The sequence below is a fragment of the Dermacentor variabilis genome, chromosome 7 (genome assembly GCF_050947875.1).
Source record: "Dermacentor variabilis isolate Ectoservices chromosome 7, ASM5094787v1, whole genome shotgun sequence".
Lineage (NCBI taxonomy): Eukaryota > Metazoa > Arthropoda > Arachnida > Ixodida > Ixodidae > Dermacentor > Dermacentor variabilis.
The window spans coordinates 148,684,436-148,698,237 of record NC_134574.1 but is presented as its reverse complement, the minus strand read 5'-3'; the positions used below and the strand labels follow the sequence as shown (position 1 = coordinate 148,698,237).

The window sequence follows — 13,802 nt, the reverse complement described above, 5'->3', positions numbered from 1 at the left end:
GGATAAAAAGAGAAACAGAGTAGAAGGGGGAGATAGAAAGAAAGGGAGACAAGCACGAACAAAGCGCGTACACTACAGAGCGGTAGGGGGCGGCATTCTTAGAGTCTGTCGTGAAGCCCCGTAGACCGCAAGAACCTTACTAGCGCGAGTAAGGCCTTCAACGCGGATGTTCTAGCACACGCATAATTCTTAAGGTCATGTACGAGGTCAACTACCTCTGGCTCACAAAAGCACAACGCAGTGGATCCGAACTGCTTAACACAAGCGAAGCGTCTGTCACAGATATACGACTCCCAAGGCGAACGAAAATTACGCACCTGGAAGCGCATACAAGCATGGAAACTATTCAAGAGAGCAGAAACACTGCTCACTGCACAGTACAAGAGGCTATGTCGTACAAGGGAAGGGAGACACATATTGTACATGGCCGACTACGATGTGTTCCCTATGCCAGAAATTCTGCCGGCTCAGCCGCGATAGAAGGTCATCGCCATCGTCGACCACAAACGACTTTCCAAATGTATGGGCGTGAACCAAAAATATTACAGATGTCCTTATGTCGTCTTACGTGCATTGAATAATGAAGCATTCTGACTCTTCCACGCGATACTTTTCACTTGGTCATGTGCTGGAATTAAGAAATATTAACTTTGAGTATGGGACACCCATATCTTGGGGGTAGGCAAAGTCAGTGTTGGGAGTGGGCCAGCTCGGTATTGAACGGGGCAAATTTATTTTCTGATTGGGCAAAGTCAATTTTGGGAATGGGTCAAGTCAATTTCGGGAGTGGGCCAGGTCGGTTTTGAACGTGCGTCTATTCAATTTCCGAATAAGGCGAAGTCAATCTTTTGGGTGTGGGCCACCTAAATTTTCAGGTTGGGCCAAATCAATTCCGGAGGGAGCAAGGCCGGTTTTGAACGTGGCTCAACTCAATTTTCGAATTGGGCAAAGCAAGTTTTTTGGGTGTGGGCCACGGCGACGGACCCAAGCAGTGGCTGTTCACCGTGGGATTTCACAGTGCAAGCCGTAGCAGGTCCAGCGTCGGGAACGTGGCGTGATCACTTGGTTACCAAGGTTTTCTTGCCATCGGACGTTAACTCCGGACGCTCGCCTGATTTTTCAGCTCACGAGGCATATAAGGCTTTGACCTTTGAAATGTTAGGCTCTAATCCACGCTGTCAAGATGGTTGACCAGTGAAGCTATGGTATCACCTGGTTCGATGGAACAAAGTGACGTATCATTCAAGTGGGTCTTGCAGTGTCTCAGTATAACAACGTTGTGCACACTGACGTTGCCGTTCATTTCGTCGCTCATCGTAGTCATGCTGCTCTTCGCCAGTCCTCACTATGCGTGCCCTTTCCATAGCGCTATCACAAAACAAATGAAACCAGTTGCTAGGCGGATTCTTCTTATACATATGAAGATGTAGTGACGTCACTCCATGCTTGTATGCTACAGTTGCCGCTTCCCGGCAACCGCAACTTGTTCAACCGTAATGCTTACCCGGAAACGCTTGCGGCGAGCGTATGCGCGAAGTCGAACTTTCTTGTTCTTTTGGTTTTCATTCCCTCGCATGGCCGGCACCACCGTGGGAGTGGATGCGAGCGCCATCTGTTGGTGCTGCAGGAAACCCAGCGGCTCACGTAGCGTAGCACGCGCCGTCTGCTTTGGCTGGTTTATTATTCTCTCGACGGAGACGGAGAAATCGCGGGATCCTAGTTATATACAGCTTAGCTGTAACACGCGTCACTGTCAAGCTGCAGCAACAGACCTAAATACTAGAAGAGGAACGCAAATTAACACAGAGACAAAGGAACGGGACAAGGTTACCTTCAGAGTTCCTTCTAATAAATATGCACCCAGCAAGAAGTACTGCAACAAGCCTAATGGATCTGTTACACCCTTGTAGGCACTAAAATAGTTTGCATCTACACTGACGATGCTCAAATTAGAGACGGCCGATCTACCACTGCGTGTCATTGCTCAAATACGCAAACGCGATAACGCAGATACCTTCATAGTCGATGCGCTCTCAGAGAGGCGGAATTTAGAGCCATATTCTGGTCATAAACCGAAAGGGTGCAGCACCTCCAAAGCACGCAGTTAATTAAATTACACTCACATTCGCAGGAAGCAGTCAGTCCATGTCTTATATTCCGGGCGCGAAGCCCGACGATCAGACGAATACGTGCCTAAGCTAGAGTCATCTTGCAGAAAGGAAGACAAGTCCAGGTCCATTGGGTGCGCGGGCACGCTGGTATACCCAGTAACGTGGAAGCCTAGAAGACCGCACGGGAGTATCTTCTAGACTGGTAGCAAACTGGACTGAGTCTGGTTAACCTCCCTGCCTTTCCTTCTTCCCGTCTCTCTCTCTCACTACCGTGCCGTTTCCCTCCAATCAGCATCAATATTCGAAGAGGAGATTAGTGCGATGAACAAGAAGAATCCGACTTCGAAAAATCAGCTCTCCGCGAAGAGGTTGAACGGAAAGCAGTGCTCACAAATGTGATCTCCATTGAAGACAACTCACTGTCCACTTGCTATGGATGAGCAGCAATGGTCCGTTTTGCGGAGAATCAGGACCAGCACAGCCATAAATACAGTAAGGCGATCACTTTTCGACTATAGTTAAACGGCAAGCATAACAGCAGGGACATGAAGATCCATTCCTATGACAGCCAACGACGGCAAAGCTTGATGAACGTCGCACACAAACACTCGACAAACACAATCATGAGCACATCAGCACGAGCCATGTTCCTGGTGCGTGGTCCACAAGCGGCAAACCTGGAGCCTCTTATATGGCAGTGCTCGGGCCTTGGTGGGCACTGCGTAATCGAAGGCCTCCCTATCGAGGAAAGACAAAATTCTTTCCGTGAGTGGATTTACCCGACCGGATGGCCGCTGACGAGAAAAGAAATACTGGAAAGCATCTCGAACTTTTTCAGAAAAGCGCAGCTCCAGTATTTTAAATAATCCTGACAACCCCGCCAAACAGAAAAATATGAGGACCGATGTCCATAGTAGTTCCCTGGCTAAAAAAAATATTTAAAGCAGCAGCATCTGGTCGCAGCCTCAATTTCTTTAAGCGCTGAGAGATGCAACGCATGTAGCGGATGACCACAACGTCGTAACGTCTGCAGGTGTCGATGCCTGCTGAATGCTGCTTGCTCGCTTTCAGCGCGATGGTCTTTACTTTTCCTGTGGATCGCTTCTCCGACCAAGACGAGCAGTTTCGAATATATCACCGCGCGAAGCCGCTCAGTTTGATTTTTCAGCACCAAGTACCTAAACCAGTTATGCTGCTGTACAAGGTCCCCCATAGTGGCTGAGGGACGCGTTTTTCTCTGATCTGCATGCATCTGTGGTAATCTGTCATTTTGCCTTGCTGAGTCATAAAAGCTCCACGCATACCGATTTCCACAGTGAGCGGCATCTGTTGCGATAGCAATTATCTGGACACTTCAGGCGCATTTCTGCAGCCATCGTCGCCGTCGCCGTCGCCCTGATGTTCCGCATAAAGTCCAACTGTGATAACATTGTCACCGCACGCCGTATGCTGTGTGTGCGAGTGAAATCGTGTGAGGGTGAGCCGACCATGGTTGCTCAAATACGAGCGCGCAAAGGGAAAAAGCCGGGAGTGAGAGCGCCCTCTTCCATCGTGCGCAAGGCAACGGGGGGTGTTCTACTCCAGCGGCGACGGCATATGGCGGGACTCAGCGTGGTCGCGTGGGCACTATCTTGCAAGCGTCTGCAATTTCGACAAAGTACGCGGAGGGCTGGTAGCTTCGTGTGCGCTGTATTCTAGCCGCTTAGTTCGCGTTGAAGCGAAATGCAGCACGAAGGTCAATTCACTCGCTGCTGCTGCCACGCTTCCTCGCGCCAGTATTCTGAGAGCGAATGAGCGCGGTCACCGAGTGAGATGTGTTCCTGTTTCCTTGTGCTCGCATTACACCATGCTGGTTAATTTAGTTAGTATGCGAGTGTTTAGAAGTTTATACGAGCGATAAAACTACTATCTTTTCTTCGTATAGTTGTCCATAAATTTTCTATCGCAATCGATACTTCGCCTTTCTGGCGAAACTGTGACTTTCATTCTTTTGTATCACTTTAATCGTCTGGAATACCATAATAGGCATATCGTCGGACAAGAATTTCCCATGTCCGATAAATAGTGTGTACATCTCTCTCACACGCAGATAGAATATTATAACCTCGCGAATTTTAGCAACATTGATTATTTCTTCGATGGCGTCAAAATACAGTGTGCCGTCAAAACCACAAAACGCAAAGATATTATACAATTTCCAATGTAAATAAACGAAATATTTGAAACTATACCTGCAATTTGTATAGCAAATGCTAATGCACTGCGAAAGTTGCTGCTCGGTTTTTTTAACTACACACTTGCATTCAGTGGCTTAAGTTCTTCTATTGCTTTTATATTTCAGAAAGTTCTCCGAATAGTGAGTGGAGCTCGAAGTGTTCACCGAGAGTGCCGGCCTGGTCTTCCAGCTGTTTCCTTCTTTATCAACCAGTGGCAATTGTCCTCTCCTGAGAGACTGTTACTGCGCTACAATTTATGCAATATTTTCACCTGCCTTTTTTCTTAAAATCTCCTTGCAATGGATGTATTTGTTGTCCCTTAAGCCTCCTTAGCCCGTTCCATAGTTTCGTCTCCTGTGTGTACGAGGTTATGCCGGACAAGAACCTCTGCCAGCTTGCCTTCTAAGCTTGCCGTCGCGTTCGCGTTTCCTGTGATTTACTGTTTTAATTTCTATCAAATTTTCGGCAGTTGGGGATTGGCGAAGTATGCCCCACGCTTTATTTTGTTTTTTCCGCGCCTCCTTGCACTTTTCATTCCACCTCGGAACTCGTCTTTTGGATGAGCTGCCGCTTTGTGGAATGACGTTATTTGCTGCCTCGATAATGAAGTTCACAAGGGTTGCAATGTGGGCTTGTTGGTAATGCATCTTCAAGGGGAGTATGGTAGCGCGATTAAAAGACGGGACAAAAGAAGACCTGTGTGTCCCTCTGTCTCTTCTTTTGTCCCATCTTTCAATCGAGCTACCGTACTCCCCTCGATAATAAAAGCTGCAAAATACGCTACCACGTCGTCAATGCTAAAATCGGTGATAAAATGTCGTCATGGGTAGGTCGATTCCTTAAAATGATCCCAGTCGGCAGAAGAAGCGCATGAGGACATTCATATTGCTGAACTAAGTTTAGAAGATTAAGAAAATAGTCACTTCCGTAGGAATATTTCATAACACTCCACTCTAACTAAGCGATAAAAGCTCCCGAGCCAATAGGGAGGCCTATAGAAGAATGAGAATTGTGAAACATATGATAATAAGTTGGTTCGATTTTATGGAGCAGGCATGTACCTGTGTTTACTAAGTTTTCTATGAATCGACATCTCGCGTCACATCGTAAGTCGCACCACATCGTGTTGTGAACGTTGTGAGCCCACATCGTTATGTAAGGCTCGGGAAGCTGATCAAGAAGATTATAAAGCTCCGTTTTTTTTTTTGAGGTGATGATTCGAGTGTATATAAATGGAGCATACAGTTACCAATTCACTGAAAAGAACTTTACGAACTGACACTGTATCAAGGGGCGTCTGCAGGGCCACATGTTGACAAGCTACAATCTTGTCAGCAACTATTGCTACACCACCGGACGACGCAGCAACGTCGTCTCGGTCTTTCCGGAAAATAGTGTAGCGGGTGAAAATTGTGTAGATTTAAGATGTGCCTCCTGAGCACTCAATAACTTTGAATTATGTTTGTGCAGGAGCTCTCTGATATCGTCGGGGTTATGAAGTTCACCAACATTCCATTGTAGTCTATATGTCTCCGTTATGAAAAATGTGTTTAGTGCTGTGCTGTGTGTTTAGGAGACGAAGATTAACTAACAGGCCTTTTGTACGCGCCGAGACGCGAGGTTTGTCTTTTTGGAGCGATCGCGAGAATATCGCCGCTCCTTAGGCGCTGGCGGTGCCCTCTGGCTGGTTGTTTGTCCATCGCCCCTTGCGAGGCGCCGGACACGCACTCTTGCGAGCGCTGTGTCTCACGTGAAGGCCTCGTCTCGGGAGATAAGACCTTTGAAGCCACCATACCGGAGGTGGATGGTGCCTTGAGCTGGGGCGGCAGAGCTGCGCTAGCTGCACCTGCCAAAGGGGCGGAGGGTGCGATTGCCTGCTCACTGCATGTGGGCTGGACAGTCACCGGAAACCGCTTTGATGCTGCCCCCTGGCATGCCACTCCGCCAAAGCTCCTCTTAGGCAGGTATGGCACCCACCTTCGTGTCTCTCTAAATGAAATATTCTCTTTGACTTTGATAGTTCCAATTTCCTTTTCTGTCTTCCACGATGGGTAGGACGGCGACTAGGAGGCGAGCTCCCCATCGCACTTGACACAGTGTGGAGTATTTCATGAGGATCTTGATGGATGCTCACGAGCACTGCATTTGCCAGAGGTTTGTCGGCCTCGGCAATTCTGTGAACTGTGGCCAAATCGGTGGCATTTCAAACATCGCAGCGGATTTGGGACATACATTCTGATGCGAATCTGCACATATCGTGCCTCGATAGTGTGAGGTAGGATACTTGAGCTAAATGTAAGTATTAAGTGCTTGGTATTGACCTCTTTACCGTCTCGCCTCATTTTATTTCGCTTGACATTATTCACCTTCTGATCGTTCCATCCTTCTAGAAGTTCAGCTTCGGTCAACTTCATCAAATAGCTATCGGAAACGACGCCTCGAATTGTATTCATGGTGCGGTGTGGGGTCACTGTCACCGGTATGTCTCCGAATGACACTAGCTCAAGTAAGTTTTCATGTTGCTTCTTTTCACAAAGCTACAGAACGATATCACTGCTCGTCATGCATCTTTGATAGTCCATGGCCTGTGCCAAGAACTTCAGTGACTTGGCAACTACGAAAAGTGAGATCATTCTCAGTGTCTTTTCTGGTTTCTCTGAATGTATTACGTGATGTCTCGGAAAGTTTTCTTCGTGCCGTCCAAAAAACGAACACTTCATCAGTGCGCCCTCTTTTCTGAGCGCGATCAGGAAGTAGGGGAAAGAGCTTGCCGTAAGTAACATGCAATTTTCGGCAGTGATGCCAGCCGCCCACGATCGAGCGCAACAAGGAGACGTGGCAGGATTTGTGTTTAAACAAGTTGCGTACAGCTGCGTACTGCTGGGTACAGCTGGCCAACGCCAGCTCTACGTAGCCACTATAACCAAATCTGTTATAACCAAGACTGGCTATCGTACGCAAGGCTAACCCTTGCCGCCTGGAAAAATTAGAAGGGGAAGCCAGGAGAGGTGTAAAGTGAGAGAAAGGCGAAGGTTGGGGGACAGAGAGACGGGAAAAGGCAATTACCGATTTGCACCGTTGAGTCAGTCTGGGGGTGCCCTCTGCTTGAAGCCGAGGCCGAAGAGATGTGTTGGTGGCGCCTAGGGGCCGTAAAGGTCCAAACACCCGGCATTAACTCAACCTCCAGGATCCCCCTTTTTGCCCGGACTCGTCTAAGCCGCGTACGGTTAGACAAGGCACGGTCCAACTCTCATGTGCTCGGGTACGTGGCGTCGCCACACACCAAGCGCCTACTGACGCAGACGCCCCTGCATGGAGTACTGCTTGCTTGGGCCAAACTTTTTCTGATCAACCTCCCTCAGTTCATGTCACTAATGCATATATTGAACTGGAATTAGCATGCGAATGGGGAACGTTCAGCGATCGTCAAGCAGCCCTCAAATTCTGCAGGCTCCACTGCGGCATGGTAACTTTGAAAAAGTGACTTTAAAAATAACATAAATCTACAATCGCACTGTTGGAAATGGACATGATAATATTTTGGTGGCTCCCTGGTCATTGTGGCATTTTCGGCAAGGACACTGCTGTTGACGCTGCTAGATCAGCCCATGATAACGCACACAATATGCTCACATTGAAATCAAGAACTCAAAGAACCAGGGAACTTCAACAAAGTGTTCGTGCCGTCATGTTGTCTCTTTAAACGACTCCGGAGTATTTTAGCCGTCGTTTGTGCAGGCTTGATTTATCATAGCAGCTACAATAACACCAAGCCTCTCCCTGTGTAGCATTACACTGCGGGGCTGCCTACGACTGGGTGTCAGTTTTCAATAAATTTATGCTCCTACCTCATTCGAATGGCCGACTCCTCTATATTCAACCACTGTAACAGTGAGGAGACCATTGAGCATCTCCTCTACCACTAAACCCTCTTGGACGTCCAAGGTCAATCTCTTCGAAGCGCCTCATCCATCATCAACCCAGAACGCTACGCATGCTTTAGTGACTTTTCACAAATCAACAGAATTGGAAAGACCCTTATATATAGACACCCTTTGTGAGTCGACTTTCGCTTTCCTCTGGGCTTCTTTTTTTTTTATCCCTCATCCCTTCTTTCTCGCACAGAGTAGACAACCAGACGTTCGTCTCATTAACCTCCCTGCCTTCCCTCGCCTCTCTCACTCTCTCAGGCCACCAAAATGCATGCATAGATGCCGCCGCTCTCCGAACACTGCTACTTGATGGAGCCGTAGTTAGCCCGCCCGACCATTAAATTCCCTTTACTCTTGTAACTAGGCTTGAAATACCAGTGGTGACGGTTGCGGATATGTCTTCTCCTTCGCTCTGCGCATATCGTGAAGCTGGGAACGGCAAGGTGGCCTGACGACGACAAAAAACTATTTTTGTGCCGTCTATGACGACAACGGTTGTCATCAGCTTAGCGGAATCAACGGAGTGGATTACCAAGATAAACCCAATTGCGGGTATTTTATCTGCATTCGCAGTAAAAGTAGAGCTGTATGGCGTTGCATAACTTCTCCTTAGCACTAACAATCCACGTCAGAACACTAATATCCTTCAGTGAAGAGTTAAAATTAGGCATGTACTTACGCAGTGTACTTGCGAGAGCGGCAAAGCCCACCAATAAGACAGCTGTAAGCGTGTTCATGTCTGAAAAAATACGTCAGTAGAACAGTGCTCATTGACCCGTTTCATAAACCTCGAACAAATGTACAGCTCACCTTAATACACGGGATATTATTTAACTGTCTTGAACATGTGCGCCAAATATTATAGTGCTTCATGCTGTGAGAAACGCGAATTAAAGAAATGCGTATCCCGTGCGCTGTGGGACTTGGATTAAAGGAAATATTTATTGGTGTTGACGAAAACGCCTGTTCTTGTTTATTAATAATCAATTAAGAAAGTAATTATAAATATTGGATAATTTCGACCAAAGGACGATGCATTGAAAGTGATAGCAGGGTTTAGCGTTGCGCTGAAGCGGCTCAGACGGTGTTTCCTCGCAGGGGCTGCATGTTGGCGCGACACAGCACGGGAGGCAACTGTGACTACGCAGCACAAACAGTGCAGCTGTTACGCGTCTAAGAACGCTGGCTTGAAGAGAAGCGCTGCCACTTGCATTTAGGCATCGCACCACACTGCTGCCCGAGATGAGACCGAAGGAAAACAGCCAGCATTTTTTCTAGCGTTGCCTTACTGTCCGCTCCGCTCCGACCACTCCATACACCCCAGTGATGTACACACAGCTGTTCGGTAGATCCTGCGCACAACGGCGCATGTCAGCAGCGGGAGGCCGAACGCTGTCCTGACTGCACGGCAGAGTTGAATGAACGGAGCACGAGGGTGTGTCCCCGTTGCATCCGCGTATGGTATCCAAACTCACTGCACGTCTCTCACGCAGATACCGTGACAGGAACACGACGAAGGCTGCGCCAACGACAGCGCCAAAGAAATGCAAAAACGAACATTGGCGTACCTTGGGTCGGTCACTTTTTACCTCTAGCTGCAACATTAAATGGTGGGAGTGGGGGAGAAGACACGTTCTGGTCAAGCAACGCTGCGTCGGTTCGACTTTTACAACGTACAGATTACCTTCCAACAGCTGAATAAGTGGCTCGGTACAACCTGACTGATGTCTGCATAGCGCACCTTCACGTTTCCATAAAGTGGAAGACAACGTTCTTATTCAGAAAACAAAAATGAGCGAAGTGCACCCTTCTGAATGAAGGAAGAAAAGAGTGCGCCTGCATGCATGCATGCATACTTACCGAAAGTGCCTGTGCAGCTTCTTGTAAACTCGTAGCTGGCATGTTCGTTTACGCCGCCAGACCTGCTTAAAAAGGCAGGACAGTGTAATTATTCCAAATATCAAAATGGAATGCGAAATAAGGTCATTCAAATAATTGAGCATTAAAGGAATGCTCGTGCATGAGACAGAGTTCGAAAACTTATTGACCTCTCCGCGCTCACTTCAACAACCTTATAAACGAGGCGCGCCGGTATGCATACTAATCGAGACTACCTTTGCAGCTTCTGACTAACTCGTAGTTTGCATGCTCGTATGTACGTCAATCTGCTTAATAGAAAAGGCATGGTAGTTATTCGATATGTCTGACTACCCCGCAAGGCGAAATACAAGTAAATAAAATATTTAAACATGTCTTATGAAAGTGGTAATGACTTTTATGATTCATGTATGTATGCTCCTTGTGCCATTTGTGACCTTTATGGTTCCTTGTCCTTTATGTGAACTTCAGGAAACGTGCTTTGTGTGGTACCGCAGTTTTACTCATCCTTTGGTAGGATCCTGTAGGATGTACCCTTCGTGTTTACGGCAGGGTGTTGCCTGGGTGTGCTCCTTATGTTACCTGGCTGTGCATTCCCTCAAGGGCACATCCAGCTACTTTAGAGTGCACACAGTAATTAACTGTTAACTCATAGTACAGATAGACCAGATACCTGTAAGGTGTATTAACTACTGATGTATCTAGGTGTGAATAGGGGGGAGGGGGTGCGCCTGCCCTCCTTCCCATTTGCAGCATCCCACCGATGCATTGACGGCCAGGCGCCATGAACAGTGCAGATTAAAATAAAGATTCATGGCGCGAATTAGCTCTCACGACGCATAACGATCGTGCGGTGTCGCCATGCGCTGTCCTCGCTGGCTTGCGCTAGATGAAGCGAAAAAGAGGCGGCCGCCTCCGGGGGCCCGATTCGCCGCGTTGCTGCAAGAGTACATAAATATACAAACTACCAATTAAGTAGCTGCTTTCAGTGTTATTTTAGTGTCATAAGAGCCTTTAACACGTAAATAAATTATACATACGTTAAGATTCTGTCTATATTACGCTCGTAAGGTTTCTTTGCAGGCTTCAGCGGTAAAAAACAAGCGCTGCCACCTCCAATGCTCAGCTGGTACTGCAGCCTTAAGTTTCATCACGATATAGTTCGAAAGAATGTAGTGAAATAGGATATTTATTACGTTTCTGGTACTCAACCTAAAAAAAATAAAGAAATGTTAACAATTGGTGTCGAACTCACAGTTGACGTGTGTGAGGTAGAAACGCTACCACTGCTACACCACAATACTGTGGATTACGGACGACGTTCTGACATGTTGCTTAAAGGCGTTCAATTGCCTTCACGACACTTTTTCCTTTTTTTTTTTGAGATCTCAGCCTTGTTCAGGTACCTTTCCTCTACAACTCTACGCAAATTACCCACAAAAGTTTGCTAACAGATGTAGAAACTGCGGTCCCTGCTAAAAGTACATGTCTTTTCAAAAGTGCGTGTGATTGCTCCATTGACGTTAGCGTGGTTAGGAGTGCTGCGGCACGGATCTCGTAAATCCTTGGGCGCAGAACTGAATAATTTATAATTCTCATTTGGCTAAGTATTGAAAGTTGTGTTCGAAGCATGGCCGTATTTGTTAGTTTAGGCGTGCATCTTAGCAGTACACCTCTTTCACTTCAGTCCAAGCTCCAGCTGCCGTAGCCAGACATCGCCACGTTTTGTCGTGTTTTTTTGCTACGCTACGAGGAAAAATGGTTCCACCGATTCAAAATGAGGCCACATATTCTCGAAAATATGACAGTTGGCGCCATAAGAAGCGTGTATATGGGCGACGATCACGCGTTTGTGCTCCGTGGGTCTCGTAGGTGCCCTTGTGCGCAGTGTACACGGAATATAGGTGGCGCGCGAGGTGATCCATGATGGCCGGCACAGGATCGGCGACTGCTCGTCTGTGTCATTGCACGCCGAGCTTATTCTCATCGGCTGCGGAAAAAGGTAGCCATGACGCTAGCTTTTTGCGAAGCTGCTGTCTTTAGCGGACATGAGGGATCACCTTCCAAGCCGTCAATAAAAAGGAAGAAAGAAGTGTCCTTGACTCATAGAAGACAAGGAACTTCTGAACACCAGCTATCTCATTTCTCGTGGCGCGCGTCAGGGCATGGAGCGTTGAAGTTGTTACTGTTCAAGGGCTGCTTGTACAGACGTGCAACGGTCATGGCAAGCCGGCCCCATAGAAATACGGCTGTCGCGGCCGGGATAAAAAAAATGATCATCAAAAGGTTGGCGGTCACTTTAGCATACGCTAAAGAGGATGCAGGCAAAATAGGATGTGCGCTCACTAAACATTCGCTAAATTACTTTGACATTCTCAATCGAATGTGTTGTTACTTCCTATTGCTTGTTTTTCTTTCTTTACTTATTTTTCCCTTCACTTGTTTTCTTTTTCGGTCGCCTAGAGATCGCCACTGGTTCTGCGTGGTTAATGGCACGTTAGAATGGCCGTGGCAAGTCTATGAAGACCATTAAGGCACATACTCTGGTTCACTGAATGGAGTTTTTTTTTTCTTTGAACACTTTCATCGGCGGAGGTAGTAGCTACATCAGCATGTACTACGGGTGTACCAGTAAAGTTTGACCAAGATTTTAAAAAAAACCAAGAGTTCTAGAGAAATCGTACCGACTGCATAGTTGCGGCAGTCGTGTGTACTTACAGCCAATGGTTTTTCTCATCACGAAGTATGAATTAATTAACTGCTCTTAATTAGTGAACTCTATATTATTGTTTGAATCGCAATCATATCAATTACAATGTTGTATGGCACTTTATATAACCCCCGAATCGAGCATTTATTTCGTGCTGAAGTAGGCCTGGTTGTTTTTTTCCAAGACAAAAGAAGAGCACGCGAAATACTCGAAATAAAATATAGACGTGAGCTCGCGCGCCGCTACGCAGAAGCCTCAAAGCAGCCTTTCAAACACATACGGCTATATTCGTTTATCGCCGCATCGTACAAAGCTTCGTCATGCAGAATGGCACGAGAGGTTTCGTGAACTAACTAGCGTGTCGGGATAAGCGTAAGCATCTGGGGACGCAAGAATGTTGTGCTTGAACATGGGGCACTCGCGACAGCTTTAACCTTCGCGTTAAAGAAAGGTACAAAATAAGTTCAACCGAGGTTTAAACAGAAACAGTGCGCGAAAGAGCACCAAAAAAAGACAAGAACGCAGCTCTCGGAAGGACAGAAAAGAAGCTCCTCAAGAGTTTACTTAAATAACATTTTTTGTTTTTCATCCCGCGTCGACCATAACATCAAAGTTCAAGTGCAGTTCTGCCAGACCAACATGTACTTCCATTCCTACGTGCCGGCGACATCCCCCGAACGGAATCACCTCCCTGCCTTCATCGCTAGCAATCCTGAGCATGCTTCAAGAGTGCCATTCTGAAAATGTAACACCACGTCTCTCTGTAACGCCGCAATGCCATTGAGAGTGTTTAAATAAATAAATAAATAAATAATAAATAAACAAATAACTAAATAAATGAATAAAATAAACCAAAAGCACGTAAAGCGTCTCAGCCGCCCACAAAGAAGCATGAACAGGTGCAACTGGTCCAGCCATTTATCCTTTCTGTCTCGAACTCCGGAAAAGAAAAAAA

At 46.9% G+C, this 13,802-nt stretch overlaps 1 long non-coding RNA gene across 1 annotated transcript in view; it reads right to left on the bottom strand.

Moving 5' to 3' along the window:
* The window catches only part of LOC142587207 (uncharacterized), a 45,072-nt gene extending 34,673 nt beyond the window's left edge, over nt 1–10,399 (bottom strand). Inside the window, exons 1-2 of the long non-coding RNA XR_012829396.1 lie at nt 10,120–10,399; nt 8,939–8,998 (exon numbers count right to left, since the gene is read on the bottom strand). This is a non-coding gene — a long non-coding RNA (uncharacterized LOC142587207). The remainder of the gene's footprint in view (nt 1–8,938; nt 8,999–10,119) is intronic.
* Between the last annotated feature and the right edge of the window lie 3,403 nt (nt 10,400–13,802).